Below are 26017 nucleotides of genomic sequence, written 5' to 3'. Positions count from 1 at the left end.
TCGGCAATAATGGATGCCCTTGGTCCGTTATAACGAAGTTTATGTGTGTATATTGATGAGTAGTTGTAACTAGTTAAAAGAAGTTTAATCAAAGGGGTAGGATTGTTGAATACTGAATTATGTCATTCATGTTTAGTTTTAGGTTAGAGATACAGCAAGTACGCAACCAGCGATCCCCCACATTAACACTATCCTACACACAATAGTCCCACTTAGGCGACTTTTTAGGCAACTGCAGGAGACTATGCAGTCGCCACATGGTTGCCACATGTTCGCGGGTGGTTGCCGGGGACTCGCCTTCATGGTCGCGAGGAGTTCCCGCATTCTGGGAACTAGTCGCGGCCTCATTATGGTCGATGTGAATTTTTCAACATGTTGAAAAATTAGCGGCGACCAGAATGAAGCTGCCATGGAGAGTAGCGGGAATTCTCGTGCAGTAGGTGGGGTCACCAGGAGGTCCACAACTTTGCAAATGCCCAAAATAAGGGGGATATACACAAATATTTTGATCCATATCATGATGACTGCCTTTGTATGTGGCTGTATCAAAAACATGGGGGTCTCCAACTGTAACCATTTGCTTTCTTTTCACAGTGTGGCAAAGAATAGTATATTATTTATTCTTTCGGAAGGAGATGAGGATGAATTTCTTTAGTCAGAGGGTGGTGAATCTGTGGAATTCTTGCATGCTTGGTGGTGACAAGCCCCCCCCCCCCCCTCCTGTTATATGTGTCATGCACAATTAATATCTCAATAACAACACACACTGCCCCTTAAGCAAATGGAGTGGGAATGACACTTTTAAAAGGGCCACATCACCCCGATAAATGTAAAAGTGACCACATCACCCTGATTCTGGCCTGTCTCCACTGGCTCCCAGTACAGTACTGAATCAACTTCAAGCTCCTCCTATATGTATACAAAGCCCTTAACGGGCTTGCACCCACCTATATCAAAAATCTTCTAACCCACCATTCTACCTGCAGGCCCCTCAGGTCGGCCGACTTGGGGCTACTGACTTTCCCGCGGTCCAGGTTTAAGCTCAGGGGCGACCGCGCTTTTGCGGTTGCAACACCTAGACTGGTACAGCATCCCTCCATCGATTCCTTTAAGTCTAGACTTAAAACCTATTTCTCCTCACAAGCATTTCTTCTCTGAGGGAGTGCTGTATGTATGTATTTATGGATGTATTGTTAGATCTGTGTACCATTGTATGTAGCACGTTAGCACCTGCACTGACGTAAAGCACTTTGGTCAACGAGAGTTGTTTTTAAATGTGCTATACAAATAAAATTGACTTGACTTGATTCATCTCCTCCTGGAATGTGCAATTGCCAAGAAATTCCAGAAAAAGTGTAATGCCCATTGTCGAGTTCCTTTCCAAACAGTTGCATAACACACGATTCAATGGACTACTGGTTGTTCCCCACAACACACAACAAGGCAAACGCTAACTGCAGCCGGAAGATTATCAGCTTTTGCTTGCAAGGAACTTATTAATCCTGAGCAAAGGGCAGACCACAATTGATAACTGCAAACTCACAGAATACAAAGTCTGGGTTGATGTACCAAGGAACATAATAAAATGTTTTGCGGTGCCATAAAGATTTTATGGAGACCAGACACAATTTATAGTCCAACCGCTCATGTGCATTGAGTTCTTTGAATCTATGAAATAGACATTCCAAGCTTGTAACTGATGGAATGTCTGTCACAGAATATTTGTTGTCATGCATTGCAACATAGATTTTGTGCGCAATTCGAATAATATTTTTAATTATGTATGGAGAACTGTTCTGTAATATTTATAACAAATGTTATGATTGCTAATAGATTGTTGGCCTTCATAACAAGAGGATTTCAGTATAGGAATAAAGAGATTCTTCTGCAGTTATATGGGGCTCTGGTGAGACCACATCGGGAGTATTGTGTACAGTTTTGGTCTCCTAATTTGAGGAAGGACATCCTTGTGATTGAGGCAGTGCAGCGTAAGTTCACAAGATTGATCCCTGGGATAGTGGGACTGTCATATGAGGAAAGATTAAAAAGACTAGGCTTATATTCACTGGAGTTTAGAAGGATGAGGGGAAGGGGGCTTATAGAAACATATAAAATTATAAAATGACTGAACAAGCTAGATGCAGGAAAAATGTTCCCAATGTTGGGCGAGTCCAGAACCAGGGGCCACAGTCTTAGAATAAAGGGGAGGCCAAATGGGACTGAGGTGAGAAAAAAACGTTTTCACCCAGAGTTGTGAATTTGTGGAATTCCCTGCCACAGAGGGCAGTGGAGGCCAAATCACAGGATGGATTTAACAGGGTTAGATAGAGCTCTAGGGGCTGGTGGAATCAGGGGATATGGGGAGAAGGCAGGCACGGGTTATTGATTGGGGACAATCAGCCGTGATCACAATGAATGGCGGTGCTGGCTCGATGGGCCGAATGGCCTCCTCCTGCACCTATTGTCTATGTTTCTATGATTAAAGTATTTGAAATGAAGAGGAACAAGTTATACTTTACTTGTGGTGAATTTCTGGCAAACAAGAATTTTGGCTGATAAATTTCATTCTAAAGGTAAGGTTTTTTGAGTCAGTCAGATACTCAGGAGTCTGGTCTTTTTTCAAGTGTCTGGTCTCGACCTGAAAAGTCAGCCATTCCTTTTCTCCAGAGATGCTGCCTGTCCTGCTGAGTTATTCCACCTTTTTGTGTCTATCTTTAGTTTAAACCAGCATCTGCAGTTCCTTCCTACACTTTGACTTTTTTAACGGTCGGCACTTCATTGCTGTTTGTGCCACTTTTAACAGATACATGAAGCTATCTATCTAAAATATTAATTCACTGAATCAAACTCTAAGATTCTAAAATGCTAATGTGCTCATCAATAGTATTTGGAGAGAGACTACAATAATGTACAGGTGTAGGTGTTGTGTTGCGTGAATCACAAAAGGTTTGCAGGCAGGACCAAGGTAGTTAAGATGGCAAAAGGCATTTTGGCCTTTATTGTGAAGGGATTGGGGTTTTAAAATAGGGAGAAAGACACACAAAGCTGGAGTAACAGCGCGTCAGGCAGCATCTCTGCAGAAAGAATAGGTGATGTTTCAGATCGAGACCATTTTTCGGGGAAAAATGGGAAATGAGATATCTAGACGGTAATATAGAGAGATGTGGATCAAATGAATGAAAAATATGCAAAAAAGTAACAATGATCAACAGTGGTCCAATGTTAGCGCTGAGCAAGATGAAAACGCGCTATGCAGCCAATGAAACTCACCAATACGACAGAGAAACTAGTACAAAGACTAGGGCGGAGGTGGGATGGAGAGAGAGGGGATGCCAGGGTTACTTGAAGTTAGAGAAATCAATATTCATGCCACTGGGTGCCCAAGTGAAATGCTGTTCCTCCAATTTGCATTTGGCCTCACTCTCACAGTGGACAGAAAGTTCAGTGTGGGAATGGAAGGTGAGTTAAATGGGGAGGTTTTGCTCCAATTGTGCGTGATGTTAGTGAGGCCTCACCTGAAGAAATGGGCACAATTTCGGTCTCCGTACCAAAAAAAAGCTTGTCCTAGCATTGGAGGCAGTCCAGAGATGATTTCCTGTGCAAATTATTGCAATAACGGAGCTGTCCTATCAAAAGAGATTTGACAGGTTGGTTCTGAATTTCCTGGAGTTTAGAAGAATGAGGTGTGAGCTTATTCAAACATACAAGAACCTCAGGGGTGTGTCAGGGTAGATGTTGAGATGTTTTTACTTATGGGAAAGCCATGAACGTCGCGGGGCTGGCCGAGTCCGGAGCGGGTGGAGCGGTGGAGGAGAGCTGCTGCTGCGGCCCGACCGGAGAGTCGGAGGCTCCAACGGCAGGTCTGTGGACGGCGGCACCGGGAGCCCGCGGCTCCCTGGAGGGAGACCGCTTTTCAGGGCTCTCGCAACGGCGACTTCCCCCGCCCGAGTTGCGGGGTTGAAGAGCTCCTGGAGCGGGGCCTACATCACTGCCCCGCGCGGCTTGGAATGGCCGCGGGACTCTGCGAGCGCACGCCGGGAGCTCTAACACCAAGACCCGGTGTGCGACCTCGCACCACCCGGCGTGGCTTTAATGGCCGCGGGACAATCGCCATCGCCAGCCGGGGGCTTTGACTTTGACTCTGACATGGGGGGGGGGGGGGGGGGGAGAGTGCAGTGGAGAGATAAGTTTATTTGGCCTTCCATCACAGCGATGTGATGGATGTTTATGTAAATTATGTTGTGTCTTGGGTCTATGTGTTTGTAATGTATGGCTGCAGAAACGGCATTTCGTTTGGACCTCAAGGGGTCCAAATGACAATTAAATGTATCTTGTATCTTGTATCTTGTATGAACAAGGGGTCATAGCTACAAGATACAAGGCCACTATTTCAAACCGGCAAGGGATTTCTTCCCTGCAAGGGTAATGAATCTGAAATTCTTTGTTCCAGAGGCAGTGGAGACCAGATCATTAGATATATTTAAGATGGAGATGGATAGATCTTTGAATTTGAAGAAATTCAGGGTTACAGTGTGTAGAAAGAACTGCAGATGCTGGTTTAATCCGAAGATAGACACAAAATGCTGGAGACTGAAAAAGGGTCTCTACCCGAAACGTCACCCATTCCTTCTCTCCAGAGGTAGGAGACCGCTTTCCGGAGCTCCCGCAACTCAACTTCTCCAGCCCGTGTCGCAGGGTTGGAACAAGCCGGAGCGGGGCCGTACATCGCCTGGCGCAGCTTTAATGGTCGTGGGACATTCCAGCGCCCGCCGGGGGTTCCAACTTGTGACATTTGGACCTGGAGCGGGGCCGTACATCGCCCGGCACGGACTAAAATGGCTGCGGTACTTACCATCGCCCACCGGGGGCTTCAACATTGGGAGAAAAATGGAGAGCAGGGGAGAGAAAAGACTTTGCCTTCCATCACAGTGAGGAGGAGGTTCACTGTGATGGATGTTTGTGTGAATTAAATTGGTTGTGTGTCTAGTAGGAATCGTTTTTGTTTGTATGGCTGTAGAAACAGAGTTTCGTTTGAGCCTCACTGAGGTTCAAATGACAATAAATATTGTATTGTATTGTATTGTATTGTATTGTATTGTGCTGCCTGTCCCGCTGAGTTACTCCAGCATTTTGTGTCTATCGGGGTTATAGGGAAATGGCACAGAAGAAGCCATGATATTGCATTGTGGGTGGTCTTTGAGGGGACTGGTGCTACTGCTGTTTTCTTGCGTCATTGCCTTCTCTATGCACTGTACGCACTCTTTGGTTGAATGAAAGGAAATAGATCAGAAAGTATAATGTTCAAATGGGATTTAAAATAGCCCTAGAACCAAAGTAATTGAACTGGATCTATTGGGAAACCTGCATTTTGTTCAATATAGAAGCCCATTAATATTGCAACAAAAAACATAATGTATTAAGTCTTGCTGCATGCCAATGGTTATTGTTTGCTCATGTAAGTTTTTGTGTGATTTCCTGAGAACCTAATAGAAGATCATGAATAAACGTTAGACACTAAATGCCGGAGCAACACAGCGAGACAGGTAGCATCTCAGGACAGAAGGGATGGGTGACGTTTCGGGTCGAGACACTTCTATGCATTTTCCCTTTCTACATGTAAATAAATGTTAGTTCTCCCAGGAAAATAGTTTGATTAAAAGTTTTCTGGTAGACAGCTTGAAATTATTTACTGTACTCCACATAACAAGTAATATTACAACAAAGTATTGCAAAATGCAGACTTTTTTTGAGTCTGTCTGAAGAAGGGTCTCGACCGGAAACGTCATCCTTCTCTCCAGAGATGCTGCCTGTCACGCCGAGTTACTCCAGCGTTTTATGTGTATCTTTGGTTTAAATCAGCATCTGCAGTTTCTTCATGCACTTTGACTTTTTTCATGGTTGGCACCCCATGTTTGTGCCCCTTTTAATAGATACATGAAGCATCTCCCTAAAATGTTAGTTCACTGAATCAAACTCCAAGATTCTAAGATGCTATTGTGTGCACCATAGTGAAATAGCATTTTGTAATCGTTGATCTGTAATTATAGTATATGAATATTTGGAGAGAGACTACAATTAATGAAGCACCTCGTTCCTGCCTTCTCCCCATAGCCTTTGATTCCGTTAGGCCTAAGAGCTAAATCTAACTCTCTCTTGAAAACATCCAGTAAATTGGCCTCCACTGCCTTTTGTGGCAGAGAATTCCACAGATTCACAACTCTCCGGGTGAAAAAGTTTTTCCTCATCTCAGTCCTAAATGGCCGACCCCTTATTCTTAAGCTGTGACCCCTGGTTCTGGACTCCCCCAACGTGGGGAACATTTTTCCTGCATCTAGCCTGTCCAATCCCGTAAGAATTTTATATGTTTCTAATGGTTATAATGATTGGTCGTTAGTCAGACTTTAGCTGAAAAAGATTAGATGGCAGCAACACTGTGTAAACACCAGCAAAACCTAAATATAGCAAGCATTACTCATAGTGCGTTAATATTATGACAATACATGCTTATCACTCACTGCCTCTACTTCCTGTCAGTTAGACCACTAACTGCATTTGAAGAGCTGTTTTTATAGTTTCTATATTCTCCACAAGAAATAAATGGCAGGTTTTTGACCAGGCAGATCTGTGGATAATAAAGTCTTTGCCTAATATTAATCATCTTGGTACAATTGTACAAAAATATCCGCTTACAACTTTATTCAGCTACGGTGTCAACAAATGTTCTTTTGTTTATGAATATATGTTTAACCCTGTCAGCGGCTGGAGATATACCCAAGTGCTAAAACACATTTAAAGTCAGTTTGAGCTTTAAGTGTCTTTCAACAATTTGTGAAACATTATTTTCCTACTGGAATCCCTTGTGAGACATAACCAAGGTAACGAAAAACAACAAGTTTAGTTAATAAGTCACAGAGGTTCCTACTTCAGTCATTAAACACACTTGAACAATCATTGTGTGCAGCACAAGTAAAGTCAAGGACCTCAGTGACACTATTTCTTCTGTTGATTCAGTTCTTCTCCACTAAGCTTATCCAACATGCAAGAATATTGGAACCCAAGGGACATATAGAAAAGGTTTTTGTGTGTGTAAACTGCATTTGATATACTGTATTAAGAAATAATTACTAGAATAGTCATAGAGTCATACAACATGGAAACAGGCCCTTCGGCCCAACTCATCAATGCTGACCAAGGTGCCCATGCTGACCAAGATACTCATAGTTGCCCGTGTTTGGCCCGTATCCCTCTAAACCTTTTCTATCCATGCACCTGTCCAAGCCACTTTTAAATGCTGTCATCATACCTGCCTCAACCATCTCCCCTGGCAGCTCATTCCATAAATAGCTGCCACCCTCTGAGCAAAAAGTTGCCCCTCGGGTACCTATTAGGTTTTGCCCTGGGGTGGCAAAGAAAGCAACATCCTTTAATCCTTTTGTTTTCCAGTCAGTGGTCAAAGATTGCAGGGAAGCAGTAAAAACACGAACTCTCCGTTGAAAAAGCTCCAATATTGTGCTAAAAGGATGCACTGTACATTATACTTCAATGAATATGTCTGGTAACTGCACCATTAATACTTGATATATATTCACAAATGTTCAATTAATGTAAGACATAATCTAATTCAATTTAAAATTGTACATAGATTATATTATTCAAAAACAAGATTGAACAAATTTTATCCAAATATATCCGCCACTTGTGATAAATGTCTAGCCCAAAATGCAACTATAACACACTACTTAGTTTCCTGCATAAAACTTTATAGATTTTGGAATTATATTTTTGAAATATTTACAAAATTATTCAAGGACAAGAATGGAACCTAATACTGAAATGATTATATTTGGTGTAATGGAAGATGGGAATAAATTGAACACATCTCAAAATCTATTCTTTAACTATGGTTTAATAATAGCAAAAAAATTAATATTTAAATTTTGGAGGGTACATCAATACCAACGCTTAAAATATGGATTGCAAGCATGTTGGACACCGCTCATCTTGAGGAAATATGATTCCTCCTAATGGATAAATCAGACCAATTCATAACGAGTTGGTCTCCATTCGTCGTTTTTTTGGAATCATATGGTGCAACACAATTGTAAAAAATAACTGTTTCAGGACTGGACGAGGGTTGGTCAACATTATAAATAATGATCGCCTTTTTTTATTTTATTTTCTTTTATCTATTTTCTCTTTCTCAACTTTCTTCATTTACTCGTTTTCTTTCTTCACACACTATATATTTCACATCTTTCTATCCTTTACTATCTAACTTATTTTTCTTATTCTAATCTTTTTTCAATGTAACAAAAAAAAACCGAAGTTGTACATAAAATGTATTATGAAAATATATATTAGGCACTTTGGTGCCATATGATTGTACTTACTTCTAATAAAATAAAAAAAATAAAAAAAAAGAATATGTCCGGTTACAGCAATGGCCGCTAAAACAACTGAAAAAAGGGCAAATTATTTGGAAAAATGTGGCTGCGTTTACTAATTCATGAACACCAGCACAGATAAAATGCATTATTTATATTTGATGTTAGACTGGATTATCAGTGACAGGTATTTTATACTGGAAATACACTTTTCTGAAGGTGTGAGTGTAGTCATTTCTGGTTATTATGGAACCAAGCCACAGCATAAACCACTTAGAAACATAGAAACATAGAAATTAGGTGCAGGAGTAGGCCATTCGGCCCTTCAAGCCTGCACCGCCATCCAATATGATCATGGCTGATCATCCAACTCAGTGTCCCGTACCTGCCTTCTCTCCATACCCCCTGATCCCCTTAGCCACAAGGGCCACATCTAACTCCCTCTTAAATATAGCCAATGAACTGGCCTCAACTACCCTCTGTGGCAGAGAGTTCCAGAGATTCACCACTGTGTGAAAAAGGTTCTTCTCATCTTGGTTTTAAAGGATTTCCCCTTATCCTTAAGCTGTGACCCCTTGTCCTGGACTTGTTTAGAAGGTGCAATATGAATGAGGACAAAACATATATTTTCTGTTATTAATATAGCTATCACATCTGGCTGGACATGATGCTGGCAGTACTCAGAAGTGCTGCACTTTTCTTAATGCTATCTGTTAGATTAACTGGTAGAATAAGGGCTGCTCTGCTTTCTCAGGTAGGAATAAAATATCCTATGGCACTATTTTGAAAAATCACAGGAAAGTTATCTTTGGTGTCCTGGTCAGTATTTAATTCTCAATCAACATTACTCCAGCATTTTGTGTCTACCTTCGATCTCTCCAGAGATGCTGCCTGTCCCGCTGAGTTACTCCAGCATTTTGTGTCCACCTTCTGTTGTCTCCTTTATGACTCCAAAAAACGACTTACTTTTGGGTTCCAATGTTATTGTTTTTCATAATCTTCTCGTGAAGCATTTCAGGATATTTTCACTATATTAAAAACACTATATAAATTCAAGCTGATTCGCTATTGAGATAGTAAGAATGAACCATAAACATTATCCTCAGTTGATATATTCTTCCCTGATTTCAATTCCATTTAGGAACTCTGATGCCAAACTTGCTCAAATCCTGCCGTAACGATGAGATAAGTCACTCTCAACTCTACTCCTAATTTTTGTGGTGATGAAAATCTTTTGACCTGACTACTTAGTACCAATGAAAGGGTTAACACACAACTGTCACTTGTGCAGATTGCCGTTAGTACTGGCTAGGTAACTGAGACTTACAATATTCTCTCCTGTTTGAATCTTCAAAGTTTTTCAATGAGAGGCCAGCGTAGTTTTCAAACGCAAACTCCACGATAACCCACACTTTCCTTTTCTGTTGTGCAGCACATTGGTGCAAAGGTCACCTTGCATTTGAATATCCTGTTTGAGGTGAAGTAATCAGCAAAACTCCAGCATACAAGCTGGCACAAGTCTTTTGTAATGTCAGGATCAAAGAGTAGGCAAAGACACTGAAGAAAGTTCATAAAGTCTTCTTCCGACAAAGGAGGTGCTTAGCAAAATAATATTTAATATTTACGTGCTTGCATCGCACATTGTCCACCCTGCCCCCACCTTTTGAGGGTTGAATTCAAAGCCAAAATGCTCTGGATTGGCTCCATTAAAAGGGCAATGTCTTTATAACATTCCTGCATATTTCCAGATGACCTGAACCTTGTTTATCAAGCTATTTGTTTTAAGATAATTTATTTAATTTGAGACATGACCACCACCATAGGAGCAAAATGAGGCATATCAGCCCATCGAGTCTACTCTGCCACTCAATCATGGCTGATCTATTTTTCCCGCTCAACCTCAGTATTTCTGACATCAAAGCAACATTTGTGTGATGCATGATGTCAATCATTGGAGTGTTTATAGTAGGTTTATAGTAGACAATAGTAGAATTAAAAGTATAGGATTGGGAGGAGCTTGAAACAACAAGACACAGCTATTAGCTGATTTAGCACATACAAAACTTTTGATGCATTTTCATTGTATCGCTAGTCTCACATTTGATAAAGGCATTGAATCTGTATCATATAATCAGAATTAAACATTCCAACATTTATGAAGATTTTCAGCGTATTCCCTTTTGAGGATAGAGGATTATGAAGCTATACAAGGCAATTGAGAGAGCTGATAGGATAGATAGACCAAAACTATTTCCTATGGAGGAGCAGTGCAAACCGAGGAATCTCCACCAGAGTAACATCAAGACGTGTGTAGGAACAAGTGTGTTCAAAGTCTGAAGAAGGGTCTTGGCCCAAAACATCAGCCATTCCTTCTCTCCAGAGATGATGCCTGTTACTCCAACATTTTGTGTCTAACACCAAGAAATGTTCTGTCAAAAAATGGTGATGGAAATGCAGAACTTAATCCCCTTGATGCACTTCTGAATGGTGCAGTCTCATGTTTCTTCATACTTATGGACTTAACTCATTTCAAACTGTGAAAACACACTGGTAGCATTTTTGTACACAAGGAGTACAGAAACAAGTTAGGCAACGGATTAAGATCCAGTTCAGCCATGGTATAATTTACTTGTACATTGCAATTGTGGTGGTAAACACCATGCTCCTATTCTTATGCGCCTAGAATCTGAGAGTAAAATGGAGGCCTCGTTGGTTAGATTACTGCACTTTGGTATGGGGGACAGAGGCACTGAATAAACAAATTCACTGGAATGAATGGACAGGTGTGCACTCACACAAAAATGCATCCTATGTCTAAAGGAGGATCCGTGCACACTAAATGTTGTGTTGTTTTTAAAATCCATTTCATGACCTTTGGCAACCCAGCAAAACAAGAATGCACCATGTTGCGTGAGTGCAAAGGCTGGAGAGGACTATGGGGTCAGATCCACATTGTACAGATAATTGTCTAAACAGAACTAAGTGAAGAATTGGGAAGTAAACTCCTTTCCAGAGACACCTGAACATGACTCAAACTGCTGAGATTAATTTCCGTCTCCCTCAGCATGATTAACACAAATTCAGTCAGACTTTACTGCCACTCCCTTCTTCCTCACAGTCTAATCTCTCCCCACAAATACTTGAAACGTAAGAGGTTTCTCTGCACGTCACTGAAAGCTTCAATACGTTTAGTACAATGCCTACTAATTCTCTATTGAGCGCACACACAGGTTGTGTACGTGAGTGGACATCCAGACTGAATGTCGTTAATCACCACTAGGACCGGTTTTACTGCAACAGTGAGAGGCTGGTTTTACTGTCATTTGCCACTTCATTTTACAGTTTACAGATCGCCTTTGAAAGTAGATGACCTGCGAACAACATCACCTCGATTTCAACAGCATGCACCTCGGTAACTGATAAGTGCAGGCAAACATGTGATCCAAGATTAAGGTGCTGCATTAATCCACCTCCCTTGCCTACTTTTCACCAACAGGTGAAAAGTTACAAGCACTCAGTGCAACACGTTGGAATCAGATAATAAGAGGCACCGCTACCTACTTTATCATCGATATCACCTTCTGCGCTGTCGTTCAAAAGGAAATCCAAGAGAAAAGTTGAGTTTTGTTCAGTAAAATATGGCCACTGTAGATTGGGGAAGTGCTGCTGCTCTGCTGATACTGTTTCTTGAACTGCAAAAAGCATGTGAGGACGGAACAGAAAGAGGTAGAATAATAATTTAAAAAATAAATATACATAGCAGGTAGGAAAATTATGGTGGCAAACTTGATATTCGGACATTTCCGAGATCACGTCACTTCACGAGAAGAACCAACATATAAATAGAATAAACCACACTGAAATTCAGCAGCTTTCTCATGTTGTGAAGTAACCTTGCAACACCCCTAGACTTTGGCTGGCTCTGGGAGAGGTCCAGAGGATGTTTACAGACAATGATCCCAGGAATGAGTAGGTTAACATATGATGAGGTGGTCCTTATGATGAGCATTTGACGGCACTGGGCCTGTACTCACTGGAGTGAGGGGGGGACTCATTGAACCATACAGAATAATGAAACGCCTGATAGAGGGGATATAGGGAGAATGTTTCCACTAGTGGGAGAGTCTCAGAATTAAAGGTTTGAAATGTATTTAGTCAGAGGGTGGTGAATCTGTGGAATTATTTGCCACAGAAGGCTGTGAAGGCCGTCAGTGGACATATTTAAGGCAGAGATAGGTAGATTCTTGATTAGTTCGGGTGTCAGAGGTTATGGGGAGAAGGCAGGGGAATGGGGTGAAGGCCCTGTCCCACTTTCCCGAGTTACTCACGAACTCTCCCAAGTTTTCCCCTTGATTCGAACATGTGTGTAGATGGCATTTAAGCAATACCACAGCAAAACATTTCAAAACGTACCCAATTGTCTGTAATTCATTTCAGGACAAGTGGTGAAAAGCACAGTACATACTCAAATACTTTCTTTCTTCTCATGGTCATTGATCATAAGATCATAAGAGATAGGTGATAGAATTAGGCCATTCAGCCCATCAAGTCTATTCCGCCATTCAATCATGGCTGATCTATCTCTCCCTCTTAAAGGCCCTGTCCCACTTTTCCGAGTTGCTCACGAACTCTCCCGAGTTTTCCCCTTGATTCGAACTCGGGGAATGTCGGGTAATGTCGGTAGCGAGTCCGTAGGAGCCCGTAGGAGTCCGCAGATTCCACATTGTACTTGCTGACTATACCCTCACCAACAAGCACCAGACAACTATTTCCCAAACTATCATTACCTCTGGCAATCTCCCCTTTAAAGCCTCCAACCTAATAGTCCCCCAACCCCATTCTGCTTGTTTCTCTCTCCTTTGCAGCTACAAACTCTCTGCTAAAGAGTGCAGAAAGGAACCTCAGTTGCAGGTTTACACTGGAGACAAATACAAAATGCTGGAGTAACTCAGCGGGGCAGGCAGCATCTGTGAAGAGAAGGAATAGGTGACATTTCGGGTCGAGATCCTTCTTCAGACTGAGAGTCAGGGCAGAGGGAAACTGGAGATATAGAAGGGTGCAAAGAGCATGTAATGTGTGAAAAGGACATCTGCAGTTCCTTCCTTCCTACATGAGTTCCATCATCAGTTTTTATCTTTAATTTAACGTCCTCCTGACTTCGCACTTGCTCTGATGAGTAACTCGTGTCATGTAAAGAATGTAGGCATAAGCAACACAATTATCTCTTACATAAATACAAATTAATTTTTGATACGGTATTACAAGTATCCTAATATACAGTGATTAACCGAACAATGTAAATATTCAGATTAAGTTCTGCAGCAGAAGATCATATGAAAAATCAAATCATTGGTTCTAAATGCATGGTACAGTGCCAAAGACCGTTTTTGTTGTATTTGGGTCAGTTTCATGCAGATGAAACCTTCACGACTATTCACCTCTCGATCAGGCAGAGTACACTCCACTTCAGAAAACTGTGACATATGTGACATTGTTCCCACTCCATGTTCTGAGCTTGTTTTTAGAATAACCTGCAAAAGCGGTTGGTCTTGTTGAGCCCCCTAGTGGGGAGTAATGGGACTGTTCCACTTAGGCGATTCTTTAGGCAACTGCCAGGGACTAGTTTTAATGAATTCATCACCTGTACAACAACCAAGCAACAACTACGCTGGCGACAGGCAAAAGGTGTCGCCGCTGGTCGGGCCGAAAACTGTTTGGCAACATGTATGAAAATTTTGCGGGCACATCTGCACCTGTATACTGCCCTAATAATAACTCAGGGTTATAGGGGAGGCAGTCCTAGTTACCTACAGAGTTATTTACCAATCTGTTCACAGACCTCGATGGTTTACAAAAAGCGGAGGGGGGGGCGGGGGGGGACGGGGGGGTGGGGGGGGGGGGTGACAAAAAAAATTCAGGAAAAAACCAAGATGTTGTTGAAAGAAGGTTTCGGCATAGCCTAAAAATTTAGTTACATGCAAGCTGCCTTAATATTGTGCCGATTAATCTTGTGTACAGGCCCATAAAGTAATTCGTGTTCGTTGAATTCACAAAAGTCACTAGGTGGGAAGGCGGAAACATGCAAGATGTTGTGGATATACACTGACAGATGGACAAAAAAAGTCTGGAGTACATATTCAGCGGGAGCTAGGTCAGTGGCATCTCTGAAAAAAGGAAAATGCGTGGTGTTTCCTAGGTAAAAAGAAGGAACTGCAGATGGAGGATTTGCACTGTCGTAGACCGCAAAGCTGGAGCTGCCCTTCTTCGCGACCGACATTAACCATCAGCCCATTCCGAATGCCGAGGGTCTGTAAGAGAGGATCTCACACCCTAGACTAGTGATCAGCCATTCTTCCAGTTGACGAGATCGTCTTCAGACTGTGGAACCGCATCCATTCATCTTCCCCTCCAGCCGACTCCATCGACCTTTAATGTCTAGACTTAAACCACTATTTCTATTCCCTTATCATAATCTATTGCACAATCAGGCATTTCTTGAGGTCCCTGAGGGAACCGCTGTAAAGGCAGTCTGTCTATGTATGTATTGTTAGATCTGTGTACTATTGTATGTAGCACGTTAGTACCTGCACTGACGGACAGCACTTTGGTCAACGAGAGTTGTTTTTAAATGTGCTATAGAAATAACCATTGACTTGACTGACAAAAATGTCACACTGCACTTCCATTCTTCTATCAGTCGAGCTGGCTTGCCTGTATCCGCGCTGAGTACTCAGCATGCATTTGTGTCTATCATCGCGTTGTTCCTGGAGGCTGCTGAAAGGAGGGACCTCTTGCACAGTGTTCAAATCTTGGAATTATGTGAATTATGTGATGGTGGGATAGTAGAACTAAGCCCAACCCACAAACCCTTGATAAATGATACGGGCAAGTTTGTGCCATGGGCTATTTAGTGCCCTCGTAGTGTCTGTTCTCTGTCTGGGATGTCTGTAACTATTTTAAGATCTACACTGGAATTCATATTAACAACGGTCATTCTAATCAAAAATTAAAAATTACAAATGAATACTCTCTAACTTCTCTTATCTATCCGGCTCACCAGGGTCATAGTGCAAAATTAATTTTCTGTCTCTCAAGAGCGCAGAGCTATCAGCTTTGGACATAAAGCGATTAAAACTGCTGAATAAAAAATATCGCAGCCAAAGCTACAATTATTTTCTAAAGTAAACTAATATGCTTTGAACATCATCATCTCTTCCTTCTTGCACAATCACCGTGTTAAAATCCCCATTCAAGTACTGATGGGAAAGGACTGAACCGATGCCGAGAGGCTGGTTGTTTCAGCATTAAATGGGCCTGGGGGAGTTCCAGGAAGCCCTTGCTCCAGCATTGGACTCTGTGCAGACTCCGACATACACAATGGAGGGATAACCACAGCCGCTCTGACTCTTGGTTCAATTTCAGAGGACCTTAAGAGTGATTATTGAATTGAATATTTTCAGCATGTGATCATAGTCACAGTGAACATTTCTTTGCTTGCATCGTGCCCAAAGTATGCAAATAGTGTCGCCGTCATCATAAAGGCGTCATAGCCAAGCTTAAGCAAGGTCGTCCCCGCATCGGGCGCAGTTCTCCCTCTTCTGCTGATGACAGCGTTTCCCCTCCCATCCGTCCAATTCACCATCACGCTGTCCCTCCTCCATGCTGGGTCCGCTGTTGCACTTGTCCCTCAAAATGCCTCACGTCAAGTCGCTCGTCAGCACAGCCGGTATTTCCGCTATTGTTTCATGCATGTCGTCCAGCGGGGGGGGGCATCCTCAGCTGTCGCACACGTGGCCCGGTGTCGCGTCCTCATCCCGTACTTCACACTCATCATCGACCGCCACACTGACGCTCTCACTATCACTGCCCGAGGTCCCCTCTGCTGATGAGCTCCATTGGTGTAAAAAATCATTCCTTCATGGCTCCCTATCCGGTGGGTCATCGTCACAGACAGAGCACTCAGATATGGCAATTGCCACTGCTTGACGACCGAGGCGAGGTCTACCACTTCTGACTTTCCCGGAGCGGTCTCTCACCTCAATGGATCGGCGGCGAGGATGTCCTGGCTGGGCTGGCTGGTGCGCGGCCTATCCATACCTGCATACAAGGATCAGAAGGCCTCTGGCATCTATCTCTGCAGTGGCACCACTAATATTCTCAGAGGTTCATTAGACTAAGCAATGTTAGCAAAAATTCTGAGATTAAAATACTCAACGTCTGCATATTTATCCTTTGTTCATCAGTATACAAGCCTAACATAAGTTTAATTGTTGACAGTATCTCAATTCACTTTCATATCTCAAGAGTATTATAAAAGTTATGGTCCATTTTCATACATCAGGAAATTAATCATCTATTATGTTCCCGTAATTGATTTTCAATGGACTATTTAGCAAAAGTCTAAGTGATCTGGATAGTCAAAAGCCAGTTTCTTAATGAAAGCTAAGCATTTTTAAATAGCCTTAACTTGTACCAACAGATTTTCCGCAACTAATTCAGGCGAATGATTACATGATTTTTATATCTAAATTTAACGATTATTTTATTATGGCCCAACTGGAAGGTATATTTCGTGTTCAATGAAATTGTCTGTAAATAATGCCTCATCAGTTATCGCTTCTAGTGGGATTATCTGACGGGCGGGCTGTTTAAATGTTTGTATACAATCACAGCGCATGGCATGAGTGCCCTGCAAATGCGCGAGAGAGAAAATACTGCGGGATATATAAATAGCCGCAAAAATGACCTTACGTCGCTATTAGATCACCTTGATATAGGCGGGGTTAGATATATTTCCTGATTTAATGTAAAAATAAGGTAATACCTTAATTGGTTTGCTTTATAAAACCTGGGTGCCTGGCGAGTAGGTTGCGGAATGAGACGTGTATTTTACAAACTAACGTACTAAGAGCTTATAAATACTCAAGTCTTTAATAATAACTAAAACTAGATAGGCTTTTGCGAGCCGAGGGTTCTCGAGGGCCAGCGATTTTTCGTTAATGATTTACTAGGCTGACATCTGCGAATTAGTTACACGGGCCTAGTGAAAAATCGCGTTAAACTCCGCCCTCCCAGTCGCATCCTTTCCACAGTTGCACTCGCAAATCGCGACGACATGGCTTTTTAGGGAAGATGTCCGTATAAAAAAAAAAGGTCGCTGAGCAAGGAACGTATCAGGTAGGTTTGTACATGACCTTACATAGACCGCGGAGCCCCATGTCAATAGACGGCTCACGCATCCAGGGGCAAGGAGTAGGGTTGGAGCAGGGCTAGGGAGGAGAGCATGCATAGCATCGTGGAGGACATCGCTCCGATAAATTGTACTGATTGGTTAGCTTGGAGGAATCATGAGTGAAGAATGTCGGGCAATTAGCAAGCAATGATTTAAAGTAGCATGTTATTCGTTCTTCTTTGTCGGCCTTTGAGCCGCTGCAAAAGCAACATAAATAATTCTGTCATCTCCAACCTACGTATCTATCTGGTGTCCATTAATCTTATCTGGCACGCCTTATTGATAAGTACAGGACGGGCTAGTCTCAGTGTCTCGCGCTGTTATGGCAAGGGCAGGACGAAAGTGAACTGAATGAGGCAAAGTGAGTGAAAATCCATAGGTAGTAACGCCATCTGCTGAGTGAAGAATTACGTACACTCAGTAAGCGGATGGTGGTAGTAACTTAACATGAGTCAGGTCAGGCATAATCTGGACAGAAGGTAATGGGTGATGTTTCAGTGTCGAACTACTTCTTACTATTCTCACGACGTCCAGTCTACTAACGGTCGGCTCGGTTCCTATTCTGCTGGGAGTTTGATATTCCGGTCAGCTATTTTGTAGTCTTATCTTGGTTGGACAGCTCAGACTGCACTTCCTCCTTCCTAGCCAAATTCTATATAGATGGGCCTTTCCCCCAATAGTCTCCACTGCTATATTACGTTAACTCTATAGCTGATGCCATGTGTATCCTATCTCTGGTTCTGTATGATTGTTGATTTTTGGGGGTGCCTTGGCAGTGGACGTGTAATGCTGAGAGCACTGCATTTTCATGTTTGGCGAACGTGATGACTCAGGAAAAGCTATAACCTCAATATCACTGCGTCAGCACACGTTTCAAGATTGTCTTAAGGGATAATCGACCCAAAACGCCTAACTAGGCCTTACTATCATTGCTGTGCTACAGTCGCATCAAATGTTGCCAAGTCTAATTCGCCCCATCCTTCTGTGATTATTGTGAAATTGTAGCATTGTCCGCCAACTAACTTGGACAATTCTGTAGCCCGAGGGGAGGCAGACCGCGCCCAGTTAATTCTTGCATTCTAGCAATGTCACCAGCTGAGCTCGATGTTATGAAGCACATGTGTTCAATGACTTGGACGTCTCGCAGTAATCCCTTGCTCATCATGCTCTGCATCCATAGGATCCAGTGATGGGCACCTGCCATATACTGTCACTCACAAGAATTGTTCCGACTGCCTTGTCTAACACTAGTACACATCGAACCAGAGAAACTATGGGAAATAGTGCAGGAGTAGGTCCACAGTATCGGCCGGTGCTTCGAAATCGTTGGAGAGCGGTCCATTCAATATGATCATGGCTGATGTCATCCCAGAATCAGTACCTGGAGCGCCTCCATTCCTGGCTTTCTCGGTCTCCCAAATCCCCTGATTCGTTATCCGTTAGGGCTTATTCCGTTAACATGAGTTGGTAGCCACTTCTGAGAGTTGACACCACACTTTGTGGTGGTAAATCTATTATCACATAGATTCCTATGGGCTGCTCAATCTTTCTGCTGATTGCCTAAAGGGCTACTTGGGTATGTGAATTAGTTCAAGCAGAGTATTTTTTGAAATAAATTTCTCCCTTTGGCTTTGATGTCGGATCTGATTATTTAGTTTTTGAATGATATGTGAGTGGAGTAGAGTGAGTATAATTGCAGGACTTGGTCAGCCCGGGGGCAGCATTGAAGTTAATCTATGTACCATCTCGGACAGTTGGAAAAAAATAAAAAAAAAAAAAAATAAAGTTGGTAAACTTAGAAAAAAATGTCTCTAACACGTTACGGATCTTTCCTCCGAACCGCCCACAATGTCCAATTGCCCTATCATATTCCATGGATGGCTCTTAATAGCTTTTTTGTTCTCGCTCTAACTGGGCTCCTTGATTTTTGGAGTCTTTCTCCTGAAAGGGGATAAGGACGACCTCTAAATGGGTAGTAAACACGCCTGTGGATACGTTGCATGCAATGGAACTATATGGACCAGGAGCGCAAATAGTAGTTCAAATGTGCTCCTCAATGCACATTACCACTCCGGGATATCTTGCATCTACGGGCAGAAATACGCACATATACGAACAGCAGAAGAGTGGGAATAGCATTGAACGCTACTTTACACGTAAGGTGTGGTGGACACTGGTAGAATAATTATATCTTTGGGGAGGTCAAGGGACAGCATATGAGGAGTAACGTCACACAATCACGCTATGCATGGGAGTCTAGTAAGATGCAAAGCAATGTGATACTACGTCATATTCAGGAGAGGATGCGACAGAAAGTGAATTAAGTAGTTGGGGTAGCGTATCCTGGTTTAGAGAAGCATGTTTGGTTTAACGTCAGATAGATAAGGCAGGCATTGCAATGAGAGGATGTGGATATCAATTATGGATAAAGCTCGACAATCACCTAAGGGGGCAGAAAGAACGCTAGTGGTGTTGTGTCAGCATGGCCCAGTTCCATCTTAAAGCCATGTTGGAGTTGGGGATGACATGTCAACAGGAAAATTTAGAAGTGTCAGTGCTTACAGGTAAACTCCAGTATAATGGGTGACTTGCCATCTTACAATACGAGATTGAATGAATCAATTGGTCAGGGGTGCTGGTATGGAAGAGGATTTCTTAGGAATGTATGCGTGATAGTTTGTCCTAAAATCAACATGGAAGAGGAACTAAACGAGAGAGGTCTTAGGCTATGTCTAGACCCCTGGTGGATTGAGATAATGAGGTAAGGGTAGTTAGCAGTCTTGGCGCACGGACACTTCATTTCGGTCTGCTACCCTTCACGGTCGAATTACAAGTAGGCCAGAAGACTGCAAACGACCATGTTTCATGAATAGTCTACATTCCGCAGCAGCCATTAGACTCATATAAACTTGTGCTGCGGACAAAACATCTGAACATTATATAGCCATCTTATCTGTTATGTATGCACTTTAATCATTTATTTCGATTCACTGTGTTTATTTAATGGTATGTGTGAAGACAGCAGTGATCTGTTTTGTAGTGCAATGCGCTATCTACTGTTGCTGCACTTGGGCTTGTACTAGAAGCATAGAATATTCTGCAGTGTTTCCTATTTCAGGGTAATATGAACAATAGAAGCTCAGCTTGGACGACTTGGACTGGATCTTGGGCGGTGTATCTGCCGTCATTCTGGCTGCAGTCCTGCAGTTTGCTGTTAACATGATAGGCATCCATATTTATCGATTGGGGCATTGTGGTCGCTCTAGCTCCCTATTTCAGTCGCCATCTTTCTATAAAACTGCGCGCACAGGCCACCGCCAGCATTTCTAGCCATTCTGGCTCTATATTAAATGTTCATCGACTCGCTAGGTGATAGGGATGTGGAATTATGTCCACATCAGTTCCATCAAATACCTATTCATGTTATGGCGAGCTATGCTGGCTTACCTCATCCTAACACACATTCTCCTAGTTTTCTCATCCCTCATAAACATAGACACATCGTTTATAAGCATAGTAGCTGCATATACTTCTAATATATGGTATTACTACATGGAAATTGCATTGGCGAAAAACGCTGAAATAATATGTTTTCCCTGCATCATTCCAGGTTTCATTCTATCCACGGTTATTGTATACTCTGTTAGAATCACACCTCGTTGACTCCGCTCCATTCTTAGCAACCTACTTAAGCCCTGCAAAAGCTCAATGGGAGCTCCCCTTTATTGCGCTCTCTCATGTATCTCCGAGACGTCTGCTTAGAACCCTAGTCGTATCCTAGCTGAAGGCTTCAGAATTTACAAAAGGGGAATTTGCTCATCGGACTATTAGGTGCGAGCTATCGGGAGAGGTTGAAGTACGCTGGGACTATTCGCTTGGACACAGGAGAATGACTGGGTGTATCTTATAAAGGTGTATAAAACATGGCGTAATAGATTGGGTAGATGCCGCAGAAGTAGGGGTTAATTCGAGGACGGCGGTATCATAGCGTTTGCAGGTGAATGGGGGAAATATTGCATAGGAATCTGAGGGGTAAAGGTCTTTGTATTCCAGCTCAACGGGATTGGCTGGGTCTATAAGTAACTCCAAATGCTGCCAGAATGGGTTAGACTGAGTACATCAGGGACATATCCTATAACGTTTAATAAACACTTAGAGACGGCAGGTACAATGGATGGACAGGGGTTGCGAGGGAATGGACCAATGCGCCAGGCAGTCGTGCGATTCTAGTCGTATCTGGTACATATTGGCTGATGTGGGTCAAGTTGTCTGAAGGGAGCTTGTTTCTGTCAGCACGTTTATACACTTCTCATGACTCTCTGAACTCTATACATCATGCACGTTAATGGAAAGACTAATCGAAAATGTTGGAAGCGACACAGGGGGCAGGCCAGGTCCAACAGAGAAAGGCACAATGTCTACAGGTGGTAGATGGAAACAGGATGATGACTACAATGCAGCGTTATAATAATTGTCCTTGATTATTGTCACTTGGACATTCAAACAGTGTGCTTGCATATTTTTTTGAATCTACCGCCCTCTATCCAGATGCGCAGTCTGGCTCCTGGCTAATTCAGCTATTGTTAGAGAGTATGACAGAGGTCTTTCTTCTTGCTTGCCATGTCTACTAGCTATCCACTGTTTCAAATGTTGGACATGGGCTGTCGTCATTGTCCATTCCTGAAAAGGAGCATCTAGAGCTTCGCGCGCAATGGCATAGGAGGGCCATCACTTGATGCATATGATGATGGTGTAAGCAGAATGTACTCAGGAACCTTCCCGGCCTTCAATCGTACCGCGGCGACTCGTGGACTGCTTACAGCTTAAGGAGCTCAATGACAAGGTAATCTTCTTCATTTTCTCGTCCCCATCCACACAAAGGATCCTGCGAATAATTTGAGTTTAGTTGTAAGAGGTACAAGATGCGGGAAAGCAGCCTCTTCAGTCCACCGTGCTGTGCTGACATAAGGATACACGATTCGCCGCAACTTAAAGTAATCTTACTGTCTTACTGCCACAACTGGGGGCTAATTGTAACATGTTGTACATTAGTCACAAGGGGCCACTAAACCTACAATACCTTATCGACGACTCTTTGAGTGTGGGAGTAAACTCGATAGATCTTGGAGAAAACGCCGACCGTCAGGTCAGCGGTATACCATTGCATAACATCTGCATAGCAGACAAGTGGCCTTAGTCAGGATCAACCTTGTTCTGTCTGCCGCATAGTAGCCAAACCCAGGCCAGCGGCTACGCACTGCGTCGGGCAAATGGCTCCAAAAAAAAAAAAATCGAAAAAAAGATGAGAAAATAAAAAAAAAAATGAAGCTTACTCCTGCAGCCTGAGTTTTTCTTATGTTTGCTTTCTATTTAGTGGCCATCTCACGAAGGCCTTTCCTACTCATCTAGTCAAGCCGTGATTGCATAAAGCTCAATTTGCAGTACTTATCTTCATCTGAAGGGTACTGTTGTGAGAGGGTCAGACGAGTTTACATGACAATCCAATAGTTCAAATTATCATTATTCCTAGAGGTGTCTTATACTCCAAGTTTAATTTATTGCTGGAATTTAAATTCAGCAGCTGTGCTGGGATTTAATATGGTGTCTCAGTTCAGTCACCAACACCTCTGTGTACCAGCCCAGTACTGAAAAAACTCTGTTTCCATACCCAAAGTATTTTGTGATGATATCATGGATGCTGTATCATCGTAGCAACAGTTGCTATGATGTTATGGCATCCATGATATCATCATAAAATCTACATTACTAAAAGTAAGATCATGACCTCTTTCTGTTTTTCTGTTTCATGATTTTAGAAAAAACACTGCCTCTTACGGCTGTGATTTTTGGCCAGCCTACTCGGAGTCCCCCCCCCCCCCCCCCCCCCCCCCCCCCCCCCCTCCGCTGCGCAGGACAAGTGGATTTTTCCCATCAATGAAACATAAAAGAGTTATTAATCTTTAAAAAATGTTGAGATTCTCTCTGCTGCCCCTGCTGGTGGGAGGGGAAGGGACTATAAAACCCAGAAGTGTTGTGCCTCTGTCAGTCTCTGCAAGATGGGGGAAGTGAGAGGGTCATGTCTCTCAGTCTGAGCTGTGAATAACACTGAACACATGTTTACTAAACTGTGAGTGTGGTTTTACTGACCTTGAGTGCCCTTAATGTGGTTTGAAAATGAAAATGTGGTTGGGTTGATGTAAAAGCACAGCAAATGGCTGGTGGGGGTTTGGGTTGATGCACTGCAAATAACTTGTGGGGATTTGGGTTGAAGTAAAAGCACTGCAAATGGCTGGTGGCGGTTTGGGTTGAAGTTAAAGCACTGCAAATCGCTGGTGGTGTAAACTTGACAACTTCCTGTTTGTACTGTATATTGATTTTAGATAAAACGTTACCAACTTACGGCTGTGATTTTTGGCCATCTTACTCAGTCCCCCTTCACTCATCAGGTGCAGAGGATTCTTCCCATCAATGAAAAATAAAAATGTTATCAGTGTTTTAAAAATGTTGAGAATCTCTCTCCTGTCAATCATGCCATGAAGGCCACACCTTTTCCGGTGGGAATGGGGATTAAAAAACCCGGATTTGTGGGTGTGGCTCAGTCTCTGCATGATGGGGGTGGGGGAGGTCACGACTCTGTCTGAGCTGTGATTGAACACACTGAATGTCTACTAAACTGTGAGTGTGGTATTTTGTGTGGTTTTATGGTGATTTTATGGTGATCTCACCTTGTTTGAAATGGTATGAAACTGCATTTGAATGTGGTGGCCTTGCACCCTGCTTGAAATGGTCTGAAACTGCACTTGAATTCGATGGCCTTGCACCCTGCTTGAAGTGGTAGGAAACTGCACTTGAATTCGGTGGCCTTGCACCCTGCTTGAAGTGGTAGGATACTGCACTTGAATTTGGTGGCCTTGCACCCTGCTTGAAGTGGAATTTAAAGGAACACCGCGAGTCAACTGCCAGCCCACCAGCCGTGAGTGAGCTGCCAGCACATCAGGCTTGAGGGACTGCTGCCACCCCAAGAATCCATTTGGCCCACCTTGTCCATACTAGCCCTCTGGAGACCAGTCCCTTCAGCCCACAACATCCATACCAGCGCTCCAGAACCCCCCCCCCCCCCCCCCCCCCCACACTGGCCACCAATATATTGGAATATTGCGTTGGGGGTCCAGCCCTCCCGTGTGAACATGGGACCCAATGGGTCCCACTTAGTCTGGTGCTTTATAAATTATTTGCTTCAGAGCTAGTCCATTCCCCAAGTCTAGGTAACTGAGAATGTTCAAGTATTGATCATTCAACAAAATTTCACTTTAATGTCCCTTCAGTCCATTTCTTAAGGTCATAAGGTTATAAGTGATAGGAGCAGAACATGGCCATTTGGCTCATCACATCTACTCCGCCATTCGATCATGTCTAATCTACCTCTCCCTCCTCCCCAATAACCCCTGACACCTGTACTAATCAAAAATCGGCTATCTCTGCCTTAAATATACCCATTGACTTGGCCTCCACAGTCTTCTGTGGCAAAGAATTCCACAGATTCACTACCCTGCATTTCACAAATTCAGTACATTCATACTAAGCATACCAAAATGAGTAAAGCCACAGATTATTTTTTTCTCAAGTGGTTATGTCAATGCAGGATGGGCAGTGTAGTACAACAGCATGACTTAAAAAATCATCTGTAGCAATTATGCTATCATAATTTCATAGCAATTCTTAAATTGTGATACATTGCAGAAGACCGTCACTTAGCCGTTAATTCTGTTGCACGGGTACAGCTGAAATGCCGACTGACATTCCATATATTTACAGCATTTTTAGCTTTTATTTTAAATCATGGTTTTATTAAACATATTCTTTGTGTGACTCCTACTCATAATCTCCCTATTTTTGTTACAGTTAAATAAAATTGGATTTGCTGCAGTGTTATGGAGATATTCCATCGTAAAGGTGATATCTCTGAAACGTGCTAAATTATTTTGAGAATTTTGATTCTCTTCAATATGTCAAAATACGCAACTCAATGTTAAGGATTTCTTTCCCATTCTTTTCCCCAGTAAATATCTACAAATATAAATTAAATATTGGACATTACGATGGGTCCATGGGTCAAAAGAGAAATAGGCAGTGAAATGTCAAATCCTTGGTGTGTATGGGTTCTGATTCTGCCTCTACTCCCTTAAGAGATGCAGGAAATGTCTCCAATGCCTCTTACACTTCTACACAATGCACCATAGAAAGTATACTGTCCGGTTGCATTGTAGCTTGGTTTGTGCATAGCTTCGACCAAGAGCTAAAGAAATTGCAGAGTGTAGATGTAGCTGAATCCATCACAAAGACCAGACTTTCCACCATTGACACTACTCTTCATGCTGCCTTGGAAAAGTAAACATAATGA

At 42.7% G+C, this 26017-nt stretch overlaps 1 protein-coding gene across 2 annotated transcripts in view; it reads right to left on the bottom strand.

Annotated features, from left to right (window-relative positions):
* LOC129715020 (ETS-related transcription factor Elf-1-like) overlaps positions 1-12071 on the bottom strand; it is a 139563-nt gene extending 127492 nt beyond the window's left edge. The window contains exon 1 of one of the 2 annotated variants that reach the window (XM_055664835.1): positions 11946-12071. The gene's annotated coding sequence lies outside the window, so the exon portion shown is untranslated. Of the gene's footprint in view, positions 1-9711; positions 11857-11945 lie in introns of those variants that run through there. The other variant, XM_055664836.1, reaches the window with a different exon arrangement.
* Between the last annotated feature and the right edge of the window lie 13946 nt (positions 12072-26017).

The sequence above is a fragment of the Leucoraja erinacea genome, chromosome 47, assembly GCF_028641065.1.
Source record: "Leucoraja erinacea ecotype New England chromosome 47, Leri_hhj_1, whole genome shotgun sequence".
Lineage (NCBI taxonomy): Eukaryota > Metazoa > Chordata > Chondrichthyes > Rajiformes > Rajidae > Leucoraja > Leucoraja erinaceus.
This window is presented reverse-complemented; position numbering and strand designations above follow the sequence as displayed.